Genomic DNA, 16,775 nt, shown 5'->3' on the forward strand with positions numbered 1-16,775 from the left:
TTTCTATAGAAAGATTTGAAAAGCTATCGTGAAAATATGTGATGACTGCAACTAATAAGATTATTCACAAATCTTTTTATGTGATATTGACAAATGACGGAAATATTTTTAGCACTTAAAAAAATATTTGGTGTTATGTTTTGAGTCCAGTTGTTGTCCCGGGATTTTGAGGTTTTTATCATAACTTCAGCGTAAAACAAGACTGAGCATTATTCTATTGTTTTAATGACACTATAGCAATATATCCTTCCCTATAATTTTATCATGATATTATAGTGTATGATAAAGAAATGAGGTCATTACTTATACCGCTAAAATATAACATAGCCATGCTACATTACGATTCCTACGAATATTAAACACTATCCCACCTCTTATCCTTTTGAAATACGGTATTAAATTCTAATTTATTTTTCTTATGCATATTGATTGAAAAAAAACAGTTACTAACTGAATGTTACTCACAACCAACCGCAAACTTCAAATTGCAACCAACTGCATCCCATTCTCATGTATTCCTTTAACATTGATTGAATTAACTCGCTTAGTCAATTGAGTTGAGCCGTTTCTTAGCCACGTAGATTAATTTTCCAAAGATTACTTCTCAATTTAATTCTATATCCAGGTCACTTTTCATTTCGATTGTCTTCTTCCACAATTCACGGTTAGAACAATAAAAAACTGTTTGAACGCGTTTGAAAAAAATTGACTAAGTCTCTGCGCGTTTCAGTTTCACGTTAATTTTCCCGTTAATTCAAAATCGAAAAAATCTCTGAAATCGCTAATTTTGTAATATTTCGCTCAATTGTTTTTATGAACGTCGCCATTAACGTACGGGTCCTAGAATCTGAAGCTAAAGGCTTAAAGCAGATACCCTTGGCCGATTATTTATTGGTATTTATTCTGCTAGCCTTTTCGCTGTCTTAATAGTCAAAGTGCTTTGATTAAAATATTTGATTTCGAATATTGGCTCCATATTGATTACTGATTACCGCTGTTTCCTACTGATGGGTATAAAAAAATTGCACATAGATTTTCCATGCCACCATGTAGTCATTCAGTTCTCGGCTTCAAGTCGCTATGGTGAGCTTCTCAACACTTGTAAATGAATGATTCATTTATGCTCTGGGAAACCCATTAGGAAAAAACCTAAGTACAGATAACATTCTGCTCCAAAAATACAATCATTATGAGATAAGTAGAGCATAAAAATTAGAGTTATTGAATACAAAGAATCAAACAAAAATTGAAAATAATAACCGCACATATTTTTCCATTTCAAAACATTAGTGCTACGGTTTTAAATATTCATACAAATTACTCTTAAATGAGTCTGGGGTGGAGGATTATTTTATTGAGGGTGATAATACATTCTAAAAGCTAGATGCTAAATATTGCCCGGAAGGAATTTAGATACATACTGGTTGGTATGGGCTTGGTATATATTGTGAAGGTTTAGGTCTGCCGGGGCTCTTCTGACGGAAACTGTAATCCTGCGGTCGAATAGACTGCAGAGATATTCAGGCATATGAGTATGAAAGAAACGATAGATAGAAATCAGAATATTGTTACAGAAAGAAAATTTTTGAATTAATTGAAGATCAGTATTGAATTGGAGGATATCAGAGTTAAAATCTCCAGTTATCAAAACGCTGGAGTAGGATGGAAGAAAAGGAATAAGCTTATCCTCGAAAAAACTCATGAATACTTGCGTTCTGTTACATGATTAGAGTCGGGGTGAAAAGAAATGAAATTTGACGTATTTTGTGCTTCAAATATATAAATAACTTTTCTAGATATTCTTAAATAAAAATCCTCTATGATAATTAATGAAAGCGATTAGCTAGGCCCTAAATGGTGTTCTTACATTTGATCCAATTTAAGTTACAGAATGAAGTATGAGAGACTTTTTAATCCCTGACTTATCGCGTTTATAGTCATCAAAAATTTCCGGTGTTGAAATTGGGATGTGGAGTACGTATTGGTATGCTGAAAAAGATTAGCTTCATTAAAAAAAAATCTGTAATATTCCGCAGTAAAATATATATTGGTCAATCGATATAAATTTGATCACCTTACCTCCCTTCTTTCTAATGTTGCCAAAGGTTATCCAACCGCCAATAAAACTAATACTTCGAAAATGCATTTATGTATGGCAAACTGCATCACTGAATTCGTATGATAAAAAAATCTTAATTCCAGTCTTTGAAAATACTTGTAAAATAACGAATTTATTTTCTGCCATTTGGAGTCGACAGACAATATTTGGCCAATACTAATTCTTTAAAAAAGTTACCTTTTGTCTCAAACTCAGTTTTTTCTCGAAAATTTATGCCTAAAAATATGTTTCTCCATCTGATATTTACGCCTGCACTTCTTCAGCCATGCTTTATCTTCTTTTTCTTGTAGAGACTAAGAACTTGTATTTAATTTTCAGCAAATTCTCAAGCCATTTCTAGCATCTACGAAACTGTTCTAATTACTTATTATTTAAAAGCACAAGGCCTCCACATGTTGAAGGTTATATTGATGCAACCTGGAGCTGTATCAGCAACGTTACATCTAAGTCTACTTTAGAAAAGGGCTTCAGCAAACGATCTGATCCTTATTCACTTCCGATATACCGTTAGTTACTGTTGCTTCTGTCAGTAGGTATTAACAATGTGGTTGTATTTTTATTGAAAGGTTTGCCCCATGGACTATGTTTTTTGCATTTTTAGGCATTCAAATTCGTCATTTCTCGTATATGCTTTTTGATCCTAATGGAGGTTTATCTGTAAAATATTTTTCCTCTATTAAATTATTTAAAAAATAAAATTAGCGAGTTGAATAGGAGTAACAATCTCCAAGCCCTCACGAGGATACGTGGCTATCCGGAATGATTCTTCACGTCCTTTTAGGATGAAATGTTACCTCCACATAACCCTGTCCTAATCTGTCTCCTAGGTAGATCGCTGATTCCCTTTACAGTTAAGGTTGAAGTGCCTCCTCCAACTTCCTCTCTACCGTTAGTATCACTTCTAGGCTTCTCTGAATTCTCGCATGGGCAACTCTATTCCAAACGGATCCAGTCTTTTATGTATTTGGTATTTTAAGTGTGCGCGCGTTTTAAGGCCAGCCTAGACCCCTGAACCACGGTGCCATTTGCACTTAAGGTCGGCTAAGTTAAAGGGCAAAGTGGCCCCTTAACCTAAAATCCTTTGCGCCGAGCGATCCCCTACAGAAGTCTCTTTTTGCGAGCGTTCACAGGTCAAGGAATATTACCATTGCGGTGCCTCTGCCAAAATTGATCATTAATTCACCGTAATTTTTATGACTTGTTTGCTTATGTGCCCATTTTCATGCAGCGTGAGTTAACCGGCCTGGTATTTTTGTGGAAAATGCGAGAGCTTTTTCGTAGTTGGTCACGGAATATGTAGATAGGTATGATGAAAATCATGTACTTTTTTAAACTGTGTTAACACGTTTATGGAATTATCAGTAAGTTATAATAAAAATAATCTTACTGCTGAGAAATCTCCTTTAGGAAACAACTTTCATTGCCGGCAAATTACTTAAAAGCACGTTTAATAGAAGAATCTTCTCTCATTCAGGCCATCTTGCTGGTTACAATTTGTAGCCTAAAGTCGGGATACCGAGATCACATTAATAAAGCTATATGGTCACATTTGCGCCATGTGACCATATAGCTTTATTTTTTCCCACATGTTAATATATATACAAATTATTATTTTGTGCTATGAATTTGAAAGATTTGGAGCAAAAATGCTTTCAGTTAAGCTACCTTTAATTTATTAGCAGATTATAGACGTATTACCCCCATATTATTGTTTCTTACAGGGCTCTTGGCATAAGTCGTGGAGCAGCGTAATATTTTTGGCATGTGATTAGTACCTAGGTATATGGCTATTAACGCTGATGACTAAGGTAAAATACGGCTCCCCACTCACAAACGTATCACAATAATGGCAACATTTTCAAAACATGAATCGATTCTGAATTTTGTTGAAATATGTTAATTTGATCTAAATAGCCTATTAATCGAAATAACTCGAGGTGTACCAACCATAGCCTGCGATAACCGATGCCTGAAAGATAATTCGTCCTCTTTTAAAAATATTTACAGGCAACCTCTCATAAATGTTCTTGGATAAAAAAGTTTGTAATTTACAAAAATATCTGTATAAATCAATCTTTATATAAATAGATAAACTTGTATCAAATAAACAGATTGGAAAATATATTTTATACTATTCCCCATTAAAGGCGAAAGGCTGGGGTATTTCGTTAAACCAACAGTTTTCCTACCAGCATGATATCATCTCGTCTTCTTATTTATCTATTTTATCAAAAAAACTTTTAGACACAAAAATAACTAGCTAATACATCAGTGATTTAACTGTAAGTACTTTAAATGAAAAAATAAAAAACCCTTCGCATAGATGCCAATAATTTTTTTTTAAATACAATAACCGCTTTGGGCCTTTTTTTGGCCCTTGGGTCTTGCTGAAAATTACTTTTGGTCCGGGTCGTCAACACAATTAATATTAGTAATAAGCATATGATGGCTGTCCACCGCCTAGTATTCGCTATGCATTTCCACATTCCAAACTATACCCTCAGATGTCCTGCGTTATAGAAATAAACGAGTCGATTAACGCTTGCATTTTTCTAGTGGGTTTTAATTGGTTAAGAGGAATGTTTTTGTCACGTGTTTTAAATTATTGTGTCCATAAGTGGTTCAACTAGCGAAAATGTCTATCAAAGTGTCGTACAAAGGTAAGGAATGAACTCAGAGCACTCTCATTTGCAATTAACAATAATGGAGATCATATTAGCAACCATTCTGGAGATGAGTATAAAGGGGTCGAAATATCTTTTGAATGGTTTGATTCGCAACAGAAAAGAAATAAATAGACATTAACCATTGCCACTGATGTAGCCCTTGTCCAAAGATTGTAGCTCGTTGAATCCGGAAGTAGTGAGCTGCCCGTATAGAATTTTTTTAGAATAAAAACACGCTGAATTTTTTCGATTTCATTAAGGTCACTGTTTTCATCTTTTAAATGTTATACTTACTCACTGTCATATTATAAGCACCCTATAATATCTTGAATCCTTCAAGAAAATGCCAAACCCGTCATTTATTTCTTCAATGGATTGTTACATTTCCAAAAAATAAAATAAAATTGACATTTAGAAGACACACTGACGTGTATAATGTATTTTTTTAGCATAACGCGCAGGAGAAAACTGATTCCAATTTTAATTCATTGAGGCCAGCGTTGGAGTGGTACTTTCCACGAGATGTTTAGATAGTCCTCTAGGTACCCACACCAATTAAGAAACCTGCAGGAATGTTTAGTCGATGGGGTCGTAATTATAGCCCCTAAAAATGAATCACTGGATATTTTTGTCCTAGGTACGGCCTTGATAAGTTGTAATAACGTGATTATATACAACCAAGTGATTTACAGAGATGTTTGTGACCTTAGAAAGTGATATTCAATGGTGCATGTTGGTCTCCGGTATACGTGCATCAACAATCCGGTCCCAATCGTTCACACCAATACCTTGGGGTTGTTGAACAATTGAAACGTGAACGCTGCAACGTAATAGGTATGCTACTTCGATAGAATTCCGACTCTCACTTTACAACTTTTTTCGTGACTTCCTCCTTTCCATTTACTCTTACTGTGACGTCGAATCAATTTATATGCCAGAGAAGTGTCTCCCACACTATCTGTCGTTTTGAACGAGCAATCGTGAAGCCCCTTGTCGCGCAAGCAACGTCTGCAGCGATGGTGTACAAAAGTGGGGGAAGTCAGCATGCATGAGATTCAAGGGAGAAAATAGGGTATTGGAGTGGGAGCGGAACTGATTCGGGGGAGCGAGGGCGATGAGAGGTAACAGAGTTTGGGGCGTGGGATGCATGGCTGCCGCAGGTAACTCAGGCTTCACGGGCCGTGAGCAAGGCGTGGGCGAGCTCTGCACAGTCATCGGCAAAAATATTTACCCTCTCCCCGAAGCTATACCAGTGCATTAAAGAGCAACTGGCAAGCTGCAATTATTGCTACCTCGAATTCCAAGGTCCTGCGTCGAGCTAGAGCTTTTAAGCATAAGGTCGTAAATTAAGTTTTACGACCTTAAGTTTAAATTTACACCCTTGGGTTTTGAAGCAATAGAAAACAAATATACCATGCGTCTGGTTTGATTGAAGGTTTCGGCGGTGGTGGTTGTATCCCTCACAACTTACTGACAATTTTCTCGACAATTTTGCCAAGAAAAATCAGAAATTATAACTCTGGTAGTTGAGTTTTTTTATTAACAATTACCAAGTGTGACCTACAATCTGGTATCAATGAATATGGTTTTCCGCACCGTTATCGACAAAAATGTTTACCCTCCAGTCAAAGGCATGCTGTTGCATCAAAGAGCAGTTGGCAAGCCATAGGAATTGTCCTTTCAAATGGCAAGATACTGGAGCACCATCGATTATTACATGAGTTCTTTATCCTAAAATCGTGGTTTCCATTGAAAAGATGACTTTAGTGACTAGACTTTTTACTTTGGACATCCTAGAGTTGAGTATTAATGCTGCAACACACAAGAGAACATCTTGGATGCAATTCAACTTAATATATGTTTTTTCTCTTTTGTATTTACATTAGCTCTCTCAGTAGGTAAACGCAGGTTTTTCACGCCCCCTTCTGGTGTGGGCGTTTTCCTGCAGCGGGTTTTTTTTTTCAATAAGGACGACAGTCAATATCCTTAGGTGTTTCCCACGTTCACCAACATCTTTGTACACTTGCTCAAGGGTAACTTTGTTAGCTTATAATTTTATTTGTTGATTGAAAATGGAACTTTTATTTCTTTTTATGTAATTTCTGCGCATGTAATTTCATGAGTAACTTGACAATGTATTTACCTGCAAAAATTTCATGTTTGACGAGGGGTTGGATGGAAGATGTGACTTTCTAGTTCCAATCTCGCCCAATAAAGAGGTTTATTATTATTATTATTATTATTATAGTGGTCTATAACACTTGGAAAACTAGACGAACAAGAGTTGAGAATAGAGTAATATTGAAACATCACTCGTCATAATGAATCGCGCATACCGGCGCGCCGCGGCGTTCGTTTATATTCATTGATATGTTCCTGATTTTGGAAATATTGAATGTACAACAAGTTTGATGGTTTGGTCAGAAGTTGATGCGAGCACATTACCAGATATTTGGAAAGGTTGGATATTGCTACGGTGAATAACCGTAAGACTGAAAGAATTTGATCATTATTTACCTCTCTAAGTTTACCGACGCGATAGCAGAGTAACTGTGGGAAAGGGAACGGTTCGTTCATTCTTCTAAATCTTTCGGTCAAATGGTAAAGGCAAAGATAGTTTCGCATGCCTAGCTAAAGGTCAGACCAACTCGTTCACCACTGAGGCCGTATTAATACAAAGACGTAATGTGCTGTAGAAGAGCGTATCATAACATTGCGGTAGAAAAAGTGACGAAGCAAGGGGGAGTTCCTCACCCCACCTCCCCCGAAATATAAAAACACAATGACTTTCCTTCATAAAAGAAAAGGAAATATAGAAAAAACGAAAAAAAATCACAAAATATTTTTTGACAAATGACGTTTTTCTATTATGATAAGTGTTAAAATTAGTTTAAAACCCTTTACTTAGGTGCTCATTGTTAATTACTCTACCATTTTCTTTAAAAAGATTTCCCCCTTGTTTTGGACCCCCCCAACCTGTACGAATTTTCTGGCTACCCCGGCCCTGGCTAAGCCCATGAGACATTCACAGTCATAATTTTCACATTGCAACTCTTCATGAAAGTTGACCTTACATGGATTTGCTAAAAAATTCCCTTTATATTCAATTTTTTTGCTTTTGAAAACACTAAATCGAAGATAAAGCATGACTTACAATAAGTTTCGAAATTTAGAATTCAGTATTTTAAACAAATCATCACAAAATTCGTTGCTAATACGGAACTGAAGTAGTTATAAATTATGAAATGAAAACTAAGAGGAAAAAGGTTGGAGAAAATTCATTTACCATTAATTGCCACTTTTGCTACTAGCACTAACCAGCCGGATATCTATTTTCGCCGTGAATGTTAGCGCTCATGTGTTTGCCCATTGTTGAACATTGAAAGAATGCATGATCAATATTAATTACGATCTAATCTCTTTGCAAGTATTGTTTCCATGTATACTGGATTGACCATTTCTGCTTTACAAAAATTGATATTACGGTTGATTTCAGAATATATAACTTATGATTACCATAGCAATTTAGATTACATAGTACGCGGAGGACGCAGCGTGATCATATGTTCAAAACTATGCACCAATACCTCTGTAAGTGACTTAATCCATAGAAGAAGTAGCGATAATAACCCGTGAGAGAGATATTCCAGTCTTTGTCTGTCAATCGTCTTCCTGCACGGAGGGAGAGTAGCCCTAAGAAAGATGACTAGTCCCACAGTCTCTTTATTCCTTCGGGCGAAAGATAATATAAAACACACAATATTTTACATTTTGTTCTCCTTAAAAAATTTAAAACGTCATAACATTTTAAATTGTTTAAGCTGTAGGTGGCCCCAAAGGGTAGATAGACATATCATAATCGGGCTCTTGGTGGGATCACCATCAAAAAACAATCGTAATACTCAATACAATAAATAACAAAAATGTCTCCTAGACGAACTTCTGATGCATACGTTATATTAAGTAACAATAAATGAAAGAAAAACGTTGGAATGAAATTAAATTACCAAAATTAAAAAGGAATATGGTTAGAAAATACTTCTATGAGATATCCCGTATGATATTTTTTATGATAAATAGTTTCATATGCTTTAGAAAGATATATATGTGGTTACTATCCTTGGTTGTTTTAGGCAAAATAAAGGTTAGGTGTGGTCGGGGAATCTTTTAGATGGAGTGGGAAATGAAAGACGGCTCGAGGAATCACAGAATCACAATTTGAAAGAGCAGGAGAGAGGAAAGGATACTACTACAACGAAGCAATTGACGAGCGGGAACTCCTTTTCAGGAATTGTATGCCAACTTGCATTTGCTGTGCGTATTATTCAGTGAAAATAAACAGCTTCATAATGTTTATTCTGCACACTTCTAACCCTAGAAATGCCAGAAACATTTTTGATAGTAATCGTAACATAAGATAGTGTTGCAAGCCTATCTCTGAAACTTTAGTTCAATTCAACCGAATAAAAGATACAGTGTCCGGCGTGATACGGTGGAAATCTTTGATATTCAGCTTATTAAAACCACTTGTCTGTTTCCACACACTTTTATCTACACCGACCATGGTTTCGGCAACTTATGCCATAATCAAGGTAATGATACAAGTGATAATGGCACAAGTTGCCGAAACCGTGGTCGGTGTAAATAAAAGTGTGTGGAAACAGACAAGTGGTTTTAATAAGCTCAATTCAACTGAAACTTACATACCACCAATAATGAACGACGATTGGAAATCCATCAACTTTTTTTTCTAGTTCTGCTAACGGCGGCGGGGTGGGAGAGTTACTCTTGCGATAATTTCGTAATTATTGTCACTACTTTGTGTCTACCAGTAGGATAGCTCTAAGATGGAGGACTAGCCATTCACTCTCTTTATAATCCTTCGGAGGGAAGATAAAGGCGAGTTGAGGTCGCAACATCTTTTAGCCGGAGTGGGAAGAGGAGGATGGCTCGAGGCACGAGGGGCCCTGGGGTTAGAGAGGAGAGGATGCGATCATAAACCTGATTAAAGCGCCCGGAGAGCCCTCGACGCGAGCGCAGACTGGTTTCGAGGGCTTATTGGAGTGCGTGAGGGAGGCCGAGGACGCTTGTTGGGGGGCGCATTCGGAAACCACCCCTGCAGCACCCACTCTCTATCGTCTCGTCAAGTTAAAAGAAAAAAAAGCCACGTTGGAGGAACTCACTTCGCCTTGGGAGTCAATGTGTGTGGGCGGAGGACTGTGCGCACCTAATTAACTACGTAATTTGGTAAAAAAAGTAGCCACTCTCATTCACTCAGGACGGGATTTTGCCATTCCTTCTTAACACTTTGCGTGCCATGGACGTAATATTACGTCCTGCTAATCCTTCTGAGGATTGCCATGGACGTAATATTACGTCTTTCCATGTAATTGGCTTTGTATGCGTGAAGCCGTAATATTTCGCCTATACCTTTCCGGTTTACTGCTTTGGGGTTCTGTTTTTTTCAAAATTCAAAACTGCTCGATGGAAAAAGAGTTCACTTTATGTCTTGAGGACGAAAAGTCCTCTGTAGCTACCGGCATCCTCATCTTAGGCCACTTAATGTGAAAATTCTTTGGGCCAATGGACCGTTCGTTGAGGGTGCATTGACTTCCATTGATTGCATTGATTCATCCAGGATTTATAATGGTTTGCTTGGAACAATGATTTTTTATGATTTCCATGCTATAAATAGTTCAAATTGAGCGTATTAAAAAAATTATTATGCATGTTATGGTGGTACAGCATTTGTTGCAACTATTTTATTTTTCAAAAACAGTAGGTTTTCATTGTTAAATTATATATTTAAAAATTAGCAATAAATGTGATTCAACTCATTCATAAAAAAGAGCAAAGTCCATTTTTATTGAAATGCACATCGATATAAATATATATTTTATGCTAATGTTTTAAAAAATGTACGAATATAGTAAAAATGGCTGGATTTTTTAGTAGGGTTTTAAATTTAGCAGCCGGCACTCAAAGTGTTAATGTGCGAAGCTGGAATTGATCCAGCAATTATCTTCAATTCATATTCATCTCTATTCTATCCCGCAAGCCGCCTAAAAATGTGTGTGGCAGGGGGTGTTAGGACACCATTCTTGTACGTTTAAAAAAAAAAACCAAATGCTCAAGCAAAATTACGGCTAGCATTTATGTAAATCCTCTACGGTTCGAGGGAAAAACGCATTCCCATCCGTTCGGCAAAATATCTCTATTAATTTATAGCTTCTTTCGGATATGATAATATTTTGGGGCTCTAATATGATAAAATTGTATATTGAGAAGAAGGAGGAAAATAATGTAAGCGAGAACTGTTCGAATAGGGAATTAAGATATTGAAATAAAGGCTCCCATAAAAATAGAGCTGATATGAACAACTGGCTCAAATGGAAAATTTGATTTCTTTTATATTTGGACAGCTAAATGGTAATGTTTCATGAGGGGAGCTTACTTAGAATGTCTTTTATGAGATTAACTCATAGGTTGGTGATATTAAACATGCAAAATATGTTCAGCTGCTCACTAGCATTGGTTAATATTTATCATCTAGTTGTTTTATCTAAAAAACGTAACTTGAGTGCGTTACAACCTATAGCCTGGTCGAAATACTAGGCTTGCTTATTTGTTAATGCCATGGCACATTCATAGCAAGGCCACTGGAATGTTAAATTTACTTACGAGAAATTCATTTCGTAAATTTTAATTAAGACTTGATCCACATGAACTTAAGTTTTAGCTATCATATTCTCAATTAAACTATACGTGAGATCTTGTGTCTGGAGCCCAGGGACGATTTGTCTGCTCTCGCACTCGTTTATTTATCCCATTTGATGACGCATTTGACGACGATGTCAAGAGGATTGGATTCCCCGTCTCGACATACCTGAAGGCTAGGTTTACACGTGTATCACTCGCTCTAGATCTTCATCCCACGCAAGGAAGGATATTCCCTCTGTTGCTACACTGCGCTTACAGCAGTTTACAGGTCCTGACTCAATCCCTGAAAATATGGCCTCCTATGAGTGCCCATGAATTCCTCAGGCAAACCGGATTATCCTACCATTTCCTCACTCAGTTGAGCTGTAAATAACCCGTTGCCGAGAAGAGAGTATAGGTTTCACGAAATTATGCTCTCTTTGGAATTTAAGGAGCACTCGATTCTCCAGTGATTAAAGTCAGTCAGTCAGTGACAAAACCGTGGCATATGAGTATTGGCCGTAAACGGCAACCCATGTTACTGAGCGGTGAACTTCTATGAACAGAGTAGGTACTTGTAAATTGGTTTTGGGATTTGATGTTTTCTAGATGTAAACAAAAATCGAAGGAAAAATAATGTGTCAGTTTTGTGTAAAATAGAGAACCACGTTTACATTTGGACAGCTTTCTCAAGTTTTATTTGTGTTTAGAAAATTACAAGAATCAGCCTCACAAGCATCGAAAAAACTTTTACTAAAATATGTATTTACCGAACGAAAACGTTTATGGGAAAGATTCGGTGCGACTAAACGTAATTTATAAAAGTAATGCTGGAAAATTTCGTCAGAAAACCCCAAGTTATAATTAATTCTAGAGAAAATGAATTTTTATATGTGCTCCAACATATTCTTTTATCATCTCACGCATTTAAAACTTATTTATGCTTGGATAATCTAATTGGTGTTTCAGTATCATTATTTAATCGAAATCACGGACTAGTAGGAAGCTACAAAGAAGGAGGCTCAAAAATGTTGCAGGATCTTCACCGAGTATAACCTAATTCACATCAGTAATTCGATTTTTGCATTATTTAAAAGAATGCGACGTTTTAAATTCCTAAATTACCCCTAGTTAAATTATATGCGAGAAATTTTCCAAAATAAGCTTTTAAATCTTATTCAGATACGTTTTAGGAGGAAAAAAGTTTGTAATTTCCGTATCTATCCCTTTTTTGTTATTGATTTGGATTTAAATTCTGATGGTTTTTTATCTCGCTATCTGAATCATCTCTCTCGCTCTACATTAGTAATAAACATTACCTCGTTATATCAAGTAACAGGTGGAAAAAAGAACGATCAATACTTTCTCGAAAGAGATTTTTTGAGTTGGTTCAGTAAACTTCCTTCGGTTTCTCAAGTTTAATCATTCCCCTTCAGGTCGCAATGGATGTCCAGAAACAACTGATTCAGGAATCACGTTTGATAATTTAGCCATTGTCTTGAGCAGATTATGATCCCACTGAAAGCTTTCAACGCTTAATGACCGTGGATTTCAAAGTATATTTTCGGTTCCTAACTCATCACCTTCATGAGTTTGAAATTTTCTAATGAATGGAGTGACGTAGTTAACCACCAATGACGTTTACCGATTCATAAGCTAATTAGCTCATACGCCTGCTTGCATTTTACTGAGCTAGAAAGTATAAGAGTACTTCATTATGCAACTTGCGCCATTTAATACGTTAACATGTGCTTATTTTGTGGATAATATTTTTTTAAATTTTAACCAAAAGGAGCGAAGATTGTTTGTCTGAGAGTTTTCCCGAGGAAACAGCCATCTCACTTGTATTATTTCATGTTATTATGAGCTTTTGGTAAGAGTTTTACTTCCACGAAGGAAAATGGGGACTTCACCATTAATTTTAAATCATTCTATTTATTGTCTTCATTACGATTTGGCGACTCTAAAGTAGAATTGTAGTTAATTTAGACAAGTTATTCTCCGCGCTCGCGCAGTTTGATCTGATTTGATATCTTTTATTTATTGAGTATTCAATAGTGTGGCCATTTCCCATGACAGCTCTCTTGATGGCTCCCCTTTGCAAGTATTTTTAAATATTTCATTCATTAATTAAACCATTAAATTCCTCGTATAGACCGTATTAAAGTTCACGAATTTTTTCATCATACTGAACAAGCGATTTAGCTCGATGTACCACATAAATAATGATTCAACCGATACCATAATCTAAAGCTTAATTGGGATTTATAGTTATGGTATTTTATTAATTGAATAGTCGTAATCTTTTCCCTTAAGCATTACCCTTCCTCTGCAGATTCCAAAAAACAGCAATGCTAGAATACCCTCAGCAGTTTCAGCAAAACGTTTAGCGTAAATTCTCATGTATTCATGAAAAACGTCTCTAAATAGGCAAGGAAATCCCTAAATGGAAAGGTCAATTACCCAATGTCCATAGCAGGACCCTGGGAGAAAAAATATGCCCTCGCTTGCCTGGCAAATTGCCTTATTTTTTCAGAGGGGTGAAAAAATGAGATAGAAAAAAAGCACTTAAAAGTTATGGCGCTGAGGAAAAAAACTTCTCCAATTTGACATGAGCGAGAGAAGGACAAAAATCCAGTTTAGTAAGGGTTGGGCTAAGGGAAAGTTGGAAGGGTTGGAGCAACAGAGAAAAACGTAGAAGGTAGAGAGGAAAGAGAAAAGACAGTGGAGAAGAATCCACCATCCTTGGGCTTACCTCAAGAAAATCTGCTGAGGCTTACACTCTCCCTCTCTCTCTCTCTCCCTCTTCTCGCAACCTTACGCAGACGTAATCTTCGTCGGAGTGGTCTTCCTTTCTTCCCCTGCTTTTGAAAAATCCTTCTCTTCCCTCCCGCGAACGAAGAAGGGCGTGTGGAGACGATGAAGCGTGGAAGGGTTTCACGTGGTGCAGGCAAGAATGGAATGTTTCGATTCCGCGGAGTGGCAACAGATTGGTCGACCTTCTAGGCCTCGAGCTGGACGTTACGTTTGGGATTCTGAAATTCACAGTCTGGACAAGGATATTCGAAAGGGTTTAATGCAGTTTTCATGAAAGAGGATGAATAATAGCTTTTTTTCGTGTTGCAAAAGGGAATATTTCCCTGTTTAAACCTTCTCTTCAGCAGTTATCTTTCGCGTCGTTGGCAAACTGGACATGTCAGCTCCAAAATAAGGGAGATTTTCACTAGGCGTTGAAAATAGGACCCAATACAACTTCGCAGGGACCACTTTAATTAGGATTGCGTGCTGCTGACGATTGCTAACGATAATGAGGTTATCCGGAGAAGCTGAGTTGCGTTGACCGTGTTCCAGATGTTGCCTGCTAATTATATCGGCTATATCGGAGTCACCGTCGTGAATGCTTCACAGATTGCGAGTTGGTAAAACAGGTAGATGTCGTCGCGGAGTCAGATTTTTTCCTCGATACGCGAAGGGTGATGGATGATGAAATTATTCTAGGGTGATTTTCGCGTTGCTAACGTGTTGCTGGAATGGCTTATCGTTTTCACCTGTATGTGGCCGTCGTTCTGTCTTGTAGGAATAGTGGTAAGGACACGATAGGCTGCTTCAGAGTCGCTGGCGTGATTGTTACACAGATGGGTGGCCCTCAAATGAGGAAGATATCGTCGCGGACGTCGAGTTTTTCTTTCAGATGTGTAGGAGATAACACGATTCTGAGGGTTGTTTTTAGTACTCCAAGTCACTCTGTGAGTAATGCTTTTGCGCGCGTCTCTGTTGCCGTTGTATTTTTCTTCTCGGGTAGAGAACGTTGCACAGAAATCTGGCTCTCAAATCAGGAAGTTATCTTCGCGGAGGACGAGTTTTTTCTTTCAAATTCGTGGGAGATGATATGATGCTGGGGGTATTTTTCGGCACTCTTAGTCAATTGGGCGAGTAGTTCTTGTGTATGAGTCTCTCTGTACAGTCGTACCTCTCTAACAGGATTGAGAGTATTTCACAGATGGCTGGTTCTCCAATCAGGAACGTCGAGTTTTTCTTTCAGCTGCGAGGGAGGTAATATGAACCTGGGGGTGATTTTTGGTACTCCTTGTCCACTGGATGAGCGGTGCTTGTCTCTCTCCGATACCGTCGTACTTTTCTTCCAGGCTTAACGGGCAGGATAAACCGAGATGGTCCTGGTGGGGTGGGAAAGGAAGACCCTCTCTCTCTCTCTCCTCAGGCGTTGGTGGTGTGGGTATAGCCCTTTTTCCCGCTCCTTCACCCGCCGGGGAAAAAGTACCTCCGCACAGCCGCGCTCCTCTCCTCCAATCCTTCGCGTACGGTCCTCGCGCGCAGACTGCCGCGGTTGCCGCAGCTCCGCCTGACGCGCCCCCTCGAGCCGCCCTCCCTCTCCGCACCACCCGTTCTGCACCCCTTCATCTCCGTGTGCGGTCCTGCGCCCCCGATCGTGCCCCTCTCTCCCTTCCCCTCCCTCGCCGGCCCATTCACATCCCGCACTGCCCATTCTTTCTCCTCCCCTTTCCCTTTCATCCCCCATCGCCGATCCCAGGGGCGGAGAAACATCATTTCAAAAATGGAAGGGGTGAAAGAGCAAGAAAAAAGAAGGCTATGCACCTGCTGGCCAAAAGGGTGGTCGTGCGGTGGTGATTTTTGTGCGGGCGTGCGTACCGCGAGCGGTGTTGGTGCGATTGCTGTTGCCAGGCTGGTGATCATGCATCTCGTTGGGCACCCGGAAGTTGGCTACCTGCAAGCAAGAAGTCAATTTTTGTTACCTCAGTGTTATGAGTACAATGTTGACCACCTTTTCGTTCATAGGAGCGTATTTGGTTATCGATAGATACATGTAATCAATCAATCATTGGTACAAGGAGAAGGCTGGAATATATAGGCCCGAGCTTGGCTCTTCCTTGGTATTAAGTGTACAATGTTGGCCACATTTCCTTCATAGGAGCGTTTTTGGTTATCAATAGATATAGGTACTCTATTACTCATTGGTACAAGCAGAAGGCTGGAATATATATGCTAGAACATAGCTCTTCCTTGCTATTAAGAGCGCTTTTGGTTATCAATAGATATAGGTACTCAGTTACTCAATTGTAAAAGCAGAAGGCTGGAATATATAGGCTAGAGCATAGCTCTTCCTTGGTATTGAGGCTACAATGATGACCACCTTTTCGTTCTTAGGAGCGCATTTGGTTATCGATAGATATAGGTACTCAGTTACTCATTATAATGTAGACTAGCTTCGTCTTTTCCAGGAGTGAATTTGGTTATCCATAGATATGGGTAAC

At 38.1% G+C, this 16,775-nt stretch overlaps 1 protein-coding gene across 1 annotated transcript in view; it reads right to left on the minus strand.

The window, feature by feature from the left end:
• Positions 1-15,871, minus strand: part of LOC124155006 (uncharacterized serine-rich protein C215.13-like) — a 164,514-nt gene extending 148,643 nt beyond the window's left edge. Inside the window, exon 1 of the mRNA XM_046528755.1 lies at positions 14,240-15,871. The gene's annotated coding sequence lies outside the window, so the exon portion shown is untranslated. The remainder of the gene's footprint in view (positions 1-14,239) is intronic.
• Between the last annotated feature and the right edge of the window lie 904 nt (positions 15,872-16,775).

Source organism: Ischnura elegans, chromosome 3 (assembly GCF_921293095.1).
Source record: "Ischnura elegans chromosome 3, ioIscEleg1.1, whole genome shotgun sequence".
In the NCBI taxonomy this organism is placed as follows: Eukaryota; Metazoa; Arthropoda; class Insecta; order Odonata; family Coenagrionidae; genus Ischnura; species Ischnura elegans.